General features: G+C 54.3%; 1 pseudogene; it reads right to left on the reverse strand.

Annotated features, from left to right (window-relative positions):
• Positions 1 to 2,842: 2,842 nt before the first annotated feature.
• Positions 2,843 to 4,841, reverse strand: LOC146180087 (uncharacterized; annotated as a pseudogene).
• Between the last annotated feature and the right edge of the window lie 484 nt (positions 4,842 to 5,325).

The following is a 5,325-nucleotide window of genomic DNA, read 5'->3' on the forward strand; positions in this document are numbered from 1 at the left end:
GTTGAAACCCGGGTAACAGTTGACGCATTTCGACGGCGGCGAAGCGGTAAGATAGTCGCGTGCTGTCAGTTGCGACTGTAGGAAGAAGGAAAAGAAAATTTGGAGGACGCTTAAGCTTCGCCTTCAACAGTGGAACGCGATAGTGTTATTGCACCTCGTTCGCACCGCCCACTCATTCACTCGGTATGCTCTTGAGTCACACAAAGACATAGTTTTCATACTCAACACTTCAGAGCACCACGCAGAAGCATGATTCCTCGGAAGCAGCTCTGCACACATCGCAGGGGACGCTTTCCCAGCAGCAGCGCTACGCTACGGCGCAGCGATCACGTCAGAGGCGTCCGGCATCAGACGCTGCACCTAGCAATCGCGCTGTGAGCGGAAAGAGGAGCCACGTCGCCTAAACACCACTGTTCGAGTGACACAAGCTGGATGTTGGAAGGGGAGAGAGCGAGAAAACTTATTAAACGCAAGGGTATTGGGGCATCCTCGCACCGGTACCCGCGTGACCCGAAGGGGAGAAGCGGGTGAGCGAAGATAATCTAAAGAAAGGAAAGACGCTTCATTCTACAACCCGTGAGGGTGCACGGCGAAACGTCAGGGGCGAGTGGCGCGCCACGTGTCGGGGCAGCGCCGCCCATTGCGAGGAGGGGTTCTTCTGTGTTTGCCGCAAGATGGCTGTGCATTTTCGCAGAGCGGAGAAGAAATGTAGCGGAAAAGTACTTCGCTACTCGTGTAACTGCGACTTCTGTAAGTAACATGCTCATAATTACCTATATACACCGCAATATAACGTTCTACGGCACGTTTCTAAGGCAACACCGCATTCACTAGAAGCGCCTTTGTACCGTTTTCAAGCATCGAACTCGTGGCTGAGTGGTAGCGTCTCCGTCTCACACTCCGGAGACCCATGGTTCGATTCCCACCCAGCACATCTTGGAAGTTGCTTTTTATTTATGAAGTGCATGCCGGGATTTATCGCTCACGGCCAACGCCGCCGACGACACCGGCTTTTCTGCGACACGAGCCCCTTAACGCTACCGCGGTAAAATGGACGAACTGCAGGGACCTGCTACTGGCTCTGTAGCAGAGCCACTGATTTATTTATTTATAGGAAGGGAAAGGCGCTGTAACTGTCTCGCTGGTTTTCTGTGGACACCTCAACCGTGCCGTAAGGGAAGGGAGGAAGGTGGGAGTGAAAGTGGAAAGAGAGAAGGAGGAGCCGCAGTGGAGGGCTACGGAGTAATTTCGACCACCTGGGGATCTTTAACATGCGCTGACATCGCACAGCACACGGACGCCTTTTCGTTTCGCCTCCATCGAAACGCAGCCGCCGAGGTCGGGTTCGAACCCGGGTACTCCGGAACAGTAGTCGGGCGTCTTACCACTGCACCACCCCGGCGGCGCTGTAGCAGAGCCACCTCCGCTGCTTCGTGCAGACAAGAGAGGGGGTGAAGGGTGGCGGTACCTGGCCTTACGGGGGTGGGGCGGTAGGTCGACGCCACTTGCGGTGGGGGCTAGCCTGCCACCGTATATTTATTTATCTGTTGTAGGCCATTATTTCACCGCTATCATATCGGTGGTGGACGACGACTGTTGCGACCTGCGTCATTCGCTGTCTCTTCCTTTCCCTTCTCTCGTTTTTCTCTTTTGCCGGCACGAGGCAGCGGAGGGGGCTCAGTATGTGTGGCGGTAGGAATAATAATAATAATTGGTTCACAGGAAGGGAAAGGCGCAGTATCTAGGTGTTAATCTGTCACCCTCGCTCTGTGGACACCTTAACTGCACCGTAAGGGAAGGGATGAAGCTGGGAGTTAAAGTGGAAAGAGAGAAAGGGAAACCGTAGTGGAGGGCTACAGAGTGAGTGAGTGAGTGAAAAAACTTTATTGAGGTCTTTTGGTTAGTCTCGGAGAGTCTTCCTGCAGCCGCTTCTTCGCCACCGTTGGAGACTCCTTAGCACGGGTGGTTCCCTCATTCCAGGGCTCCACTGGTCCTGGCTACCTAGCATGCGTGCTGCACCAATGCCCTTTGGGCGGTGAGCTCGCAGCTGGTTAGCAGGCCCTCCCATTGCTCCGCACTCGGGTTAGTTTGTTTGTGGAAAGTGTAGTTGTGTTTACATTCCCATGTGACGTGGTGTAGGGTCGGACTGTCTCCGCACCTGGGGCAGCTATCTCTGTACTGTGTGGGAAACATTTTGTTTAGAATGTATAAGTTGTGGAAGGTGCCAGTCTGCAGTCTTCTCCAGCTGGTCGCTTCTACTTGTGTGAGTCGCTTGTGGGGCGGAGGGTATTTTAACCTGCTGCCTCTGTAGTGATTTAAAATATCTGCGTACGTCGGGTCCACTATCACGGGGTCCACGAGGTCTTCTGTCAGCAAGGCTCGGTGCGTGATTTCGCGAACCAGGCTGTCTGCCCTCATGTTGCCCTCTATGTTGGTGTGCGCCGGTGCCCAGAAAACTACTTGTGTTGCTTTATAGCCCGAGGCTCGTGCGCCGAGGAGAATGCGTAGGGCCTCCCTGCAGATCCTTCCTTGTTGGAACCTTCTGCAGGCTGTCTTGGAGTCTATTATAACCTGTGATTCGTTTCTTCGATAGCCCTCGGCCGCTGCGAGTGCCACAGCGAGTGCCACACGGAGTAATTTCGACCACCTGGGGATCTTTATTGTGCACTGACATTGCACAGCACACGGACGCCACTTCGGTGTAAGTAAAGAAAATACCCGGGCCTGTTACTGGCTCTGCAGCTGAGCCACCTCCGCTGCTTCGTGCGGACAGAAGAGAAAATAGAGATTGGATTGGATTGGAAAACATTTCGTCGCTCAAGCAGGTCGATGGAGAGACGTACTAGATAGCCGCTAGTCCATGGCTGGCGGCGACCTTATTAGCCCGCTCGATGGCCCGTAGTTGAATCTGCGGGTCCGAGCTGACCAGCACGGCTTCCCACTGCTCGGGAGAAGGGAGCTGTATTAATTCCACCGCAGGTGGATCATTTGCGCAGTTCCACAGAATATGATCGTATGTCGCTCTTTCGCCGCATTTACTGCAGGTTGGATTGTACTGGCCTGGGTACATGAGGGCAAGCACCGCCGGATTTAGGAGAGAGCGTGTTTGTCGTCGGCGCCAGGTGACTTCCTGTGCCTTTGTTAAAGATTTGTGGGGGGGGGGGGGCGGATATGTGCGCCTTTCCAGCCTGAAATGATGGGTAATGTCACGAAAAGAAATTAACCCGTCCTTCGTGAAATTCGGGTCGGAGGGCGCGCTCACTGCCCGGTCGACGAAACCTCGGGCTTGCGCGTGAGCCGCCTCGTTCCCCGGATTAGACGAGTGGGCCGGGACCCAGATTAGTTCAATTTCCCTAACCGGAGTAGGGGTGCTTTGGAGGATGCGGAGGGAGGTAGACGTGATGCGACCCCTCGCGAAATTGCGAATGGCTGTTTTAGAATCACTGAATATAATATCGGCGGACGTGTTTGCAATAGCTAAGGCTATGGCCGCTTTCTCCGCCGTCTCGGAGGAGGTGGATGCGATTGATGCGGTCGCCAACGGAGAACCGTTCCCATTCACAGCGGCCAGTGCGAACGCTTGTATCTGGGTGTGCCGATATTCCGCCGCGTCCACGTATGCTGCATTGACGTGTCGGCCGTACTTGGCATGTAGGGCGCGAGCCCTCGCCATGCGTCAGCCTTCGTGGTGCGCGGGGTGCTTAATCTTGGGCAAGGGTTTAATGAATAGAGCTGTCCTAATGTGTGTAGGTAAGTGTGTTTTCGCGTCCTTCTCTGGAAGTTGTTCGCACATGTGCAGTCTGTACAGGATTGATCTTCCCGCGTTCGTGCGAGTGAGTCGTCCGAGCTGGGAGACAAGGTGTGCCTCGCACAGCTCCGAAAGTGTGTTGTGAACCCCAAGGGCCACTAACCTTTCCGTAGACTTGCTGTGCGGGAGCCCAAGGGCAGCCTTGTAGGCCTGTCGGATTAGGCTCTCGACCTTCATTCTTTCCGCGAATTGCAGTTTCAGGTACGGGAGAGAGTAGACAATTTTGCTCAGTACGAAAGCCTGGACTAATCGACAGAGATCTTTTTCTTTCATTCCTTTTCTTTTGTTGGCGATTCGTCTGATAAGTCGTACAGTCTGATTCACCGTGGCAGTGAGTCTGTTGATTGTTTCGGTGTTTTTGCGATTGTTGTGTATGTACATGCCCAGTATGCGCGTGGTTTGAGCCTCCCTGACCGGTCGGCCTCTCAAACATACGTTCAGGGCGATCGGAGGGGCCTGGTTTGCATTTCTTCCTCGCGGCTTGGCCCTGAAAACCAGCAGTTCTGATTTTGCGTGCGAGCATTCAAGGCCCGCTCCCGACGCGTAGGTTTCGATTATGTCGACTGCCTGCTGCAGCGTATCCTCTATTTGGCCGTCATTCCCCGTGGTTACCCACAGGGTGATGTCGTCCGCGTAGAAGGTGTGCTGCAGCCCCGGCAGGGCAGCGAGCTTGGGGGGAAGTGTAAGGAGTGCAAGATTAAATAGGTAAGGCGAGAGCACCTAGCCTTGTGGTGTGCCCCGGCTTCCCAGAGGAATGGGATCTGATTTAAGGCTACCTAGAGTGAGCTCTGCTGTCCGCTCTGATAGGAATCATCGGACATAATTAAATATCCGTTCACCAGGGTCCAATTGAGAAAGATTCGTGAGGATTGTCTCATGCGAGACGTTGTCGAAGGCTCTGCTCAGGTCTAGCCCGAGTACCGCCTTCGTCCCAGTTCCACATGGAGGGTCCAGCACATTCTTCTTAAGCTGTAGCATCACGTCCTGCGTGGACAAGTTTACCCGAAGGCCAATCATTGTTGGAGGAAGTAAGTCGCTGTCTTCCGCGTAATTTTGCAGTCGGTTAAGGATGACATGTTCTATTAGCTTTCCGATGCAAGACGTGAGGGAGATGGGGCGCAAATTTTCGATCGAGAGTTTCTTGCCTGGTTTCGGGATGAAGGTGACCCGCGCGTGCCTCCATTCCTGAGGGATCTCGCCTTCCCTCCAGTAGGTGTTGATTAGTTCCGTCAGGGCCGCGACAGACGTGTGGTCTAGGTTTCGGAGCGTTTTGTTTGACACCCCGTCAGGTCCCGCCGCGGTGGTGGTACGGAGCTGGCTGAGAGCAAACCAGACCTCGGCATCTGCTATGTCGGCGTCCAGGGTGTCGTTGGGGAGACCCTTATACGCGGGTAGAGGGTCTGTGTGGGATGTGCTCAGGTAGCGTGTTCGCAGTTCGGCAAGTAGCTCAGCGTCCGTACCCTGGTATTGGTGAATTAATTTCGTGAGTCGGTCTCACTGTGTGCATTTTGTCTGTG

The sequence above is a fragment of the Amblyomma maculatum genome, chromosome 9 (genome assembly GCF_055883805.1).
Source record: "Amblyomma maculatum isolate TAMU_Amacu chromosome 9, ASM5588380v1, whole genome shotgun sequence".
NCBI lineage: Eukaryota > Metazoa > Arthropoda > Arachnida > Ixodida > Ixodidae > Amblyomma > Amblyomma maculatum.